Source organism: Culex quinquefasciatus, chromosome 1, assembly GCF_015732765.1.
Source record: "Culex quinquefasciatus strain JHB chromosome 1, VPISU_Cqui_1.0_pri_paternal, whole genome shotgun sequence".
NCBI lineage: Eukaryota > Metazoa > Arthropoda > Insecta > Diptera > Culicidae > Culex > Culex quinquefasciatus.
This window is the reverse complement of record NC_051861.1, coordinates 114,269,728-114,272,991: the sequence shown is the minus strand read 5'-3', so window position 1 is coordinate 114,272,991 and position 3,264 is coordinate 114,269,728.

The following is a 3,264-nucleotide window of genomic DNA, read 5'->3' as shown; positions in this document are numbered from 1 at the left end:
GCCCGCAGAGTGCTTGGAAATTTTTATAAACTCTGTCTCTGTCTCTCCGGGGATGGCAAAAGCTCGGCGCGGTCGCGGCACGTGGATGGCACGTGGGGGAGGCGAGAACAAGCGCCGGAGAGGGAGAGAGAGAGAGGTGTCTCATCGAAAGCTTTGCGGCGGCGGCGGGAGAAGCATCTTTGGGTGCTTTGTTTTGGGGTTTCGGTGATAGCAGTAGGCTGGTGGAATGTGAGGGAAGAATGTAATTTAACTTGGAATACAGTGAAATGTTTTGCAAATTTTAGACTGTCATTCATGTACTGACAGTCTAAAATTTGCAAAACATTTCACTGTACTCCAAGTTAAATTACATTCTTCAGCTGTATAACTTTACTAAGAAATTTTTAAAAAGAAATTGAAAATTATTGAAAACTAATAGCATTCAAAAAGCAATTTCAAAATAAGGATGTTGCAAATATTTTTTCTAGTTTTTGACCTTTCACCTTTTACAGCCTTTCACAATTTTACAGAAAAATCCAGGGGCACAAAACAAATATAAATTTAAACTTTTATTTTATTTTTTGCCTCACCCAGAAAAAAGTTTTGTAGAATCAGCCTGTACGAGGTTTGAATCAACAAAATTTTTGTTGAATATAATCAACGCTGATTTTGGTTTGAAACAAACCTTGATTTTCTCGATTCAACAAAAGTCTTTTGTTGTTTTGAAAAAGCTGCTTTGACGTTTAGCGTTGATTCAACAAAAATTATGATTTTCAAATCAACAAAACGTTTTGTTGATTCAAATATGCCTTATTTTTCTGCGTGCTCCTTTGACTTCGAACAGAACCACGGGACAAAAAATATACAATAAATTTTTTAGAGTTTTTTTAAGGGTCCTATAAACATATGAAAGAGAATAGCTTATAGGACCTTTTAAAAAAAACTCTAGATTTGTACTTGTCTAAACAAAAACAAACAAAAAAATTATTAGCTTGACATTTCCGGCAAGTTGGTTTCCCATACTGATAAGTTTCATATTTCAGGGTGTAATATTACATAGAATTTCATAAAATAATGAAAAAATTATTTTACACCCAGGGCTTTTACACGCAGTTGAATAACTACTTTTTTTGCTGTATATAATTAAAAATTTTCATTAAATAAAGTTGCTCAATCTTTTGTAAATTATTATAGATAATAATATAATAAAAATATGTATTTTATTTTTTGCATATCGCGCATTTGTTTCTATTTGTTTATTTAATTAAGTCAAGGTCAAACAGTAAAATATGTAATTTTACCTCAACTTAGACTGAAAAAATGCCATTACACCAGAAAAGCAGTAAATTTACACAATTTTAGAGGTAAAATTACACATTACAATTACGATTACAATTACACTGACTTAAAAGATGTACCCTTCCACAGATGTAATATAACCATGATTTTTTAACTGTAGATTGTAAGATTATAGGGAATTTTCTGAATTTATAATAAACTTCTGAAACCTACACAGAGAAGGGAAACCGATTTAAAAAAATGGACAAATAATGCAAAAAAAAATTTTTTAACTTAATACGGTATAACATGTATTTTTTAAAAATCTTTAAATTGTTTTAATTTGTTGTTAAATTGCTTGATCCTTTCAGTTTTTCATTTTAAATGGTAGTATATTTTCAGAATGTATAAAGTTGTATGAATATTGTATTGTATTGATGTCTGATTTCTATTCGTTGATCCAATTGTCAAATATTTTAAAATAGATTAAAATAATTTAAAAATGCAAATCTTAATAAACTGTTAAAACTTGGTATTGTTGAAAATTTATTAAAATTTTTTATAATTGTTTAAAGCAGTTGAATATTATTTGAAATTGTTTACATTTTATTTAAAAAATGCTAAAACTATTCAAAATTGTTAATAACTGTTAAAAAATGTACAACTGAAAACTAATTAACAAAATTATAATCGGTACACGGAGAGACCGGCCAGGGCAAATCTAAGAAAATCTTGGTTAATTTAACTAAAAGTATGGGTTAATTTTTTACACAGCTTTTTTTCAACAATCGATTGTTGATTTTGTTAACCCGAAATTGCTGACCACCAGTAGGTAAAAGTAACTAAAAAATAGTTAGAATTGCCATTTTTGTTGGTTAAATGACCGAAAAAAATTCTAGCAGTCGACTGCTAGAATATTTTTTTCAGAAAATTAACAATTTTTAGTTGTTTTCAGCTGAAATATTGTGGAATATTCTGTAAAAAACAGGCTGAATCATATTTTTCAACTATTTTTTGACATTTTTTTTTGTTGTATCAACTGAAATATTTTTGCATGCAGCAAATTATTAGTGATTTATAACAAAACATTTCTTAATTAAACATAATTTATGTTAGTGTCTATATATATATATATATTCTTCAATTATTTAACGATACAGGCTGGGCCGAATTTTTAGCTATATTTTTAACTAATGTCTTACTTGAATACAGAAAAATATTCGTACATGTAATCGATAATTAGCTGTTGTTAGCAATATTTTTATTGAATTTGTAGTAAATTTTATAATAATGCCTCACAAATCAATTAGTTGTACTTGTACTTATTTGTATTTTTTTATTATTATTATAAAAAATGTAAAGTTTGATTAATGTTTTAAAAAATTATAATAAAAAAGCATTTTACAAATTTTGTTAAACATATTTAAAAAGATTTTTAATTTCTCGTGAATTTCTTAAAGATAGAAAACCGAGCAAAGTTTTCACCAAGTTTTAAGCTTATATTTTTATTATGTTGTATAAAATTATGTGTTGTATTCACTTACCATCACTGTGAAATCATCCGATAAGTCGTCATCATCTACAACGGTCTCATGTTTAGTTATTTTTCTTGACACAGAATTTACACCAAAGCGAACCTTTTGTTGCAAATAGACATATGAAATTTATTATTAATTTAATAAAAAAAAATAATTTCGGCTCTAAACTGATAAAAGGAACGTCAATAAATGTAATTATTAACAAGAAATATCAATAATGCTACTAACCAAGCTTGCATTAATTTAACAACTATTTTTGGCAACACACTTTCATTGCATTTCATTCAATTTGTTCAACGTACTCCGATTCCTGAAAACAATATTTTGAGTTTAACTTACCAGTTTATTGAGCAGTCTTTTTCAACAGCATTTTTAAAATATTAATATTTTCTTTTGTATATCTTTAATAAATTTTATTTTTTAGACATTTCCCATCATCGAATTTTTGATATTATGTGTACGAATTTTC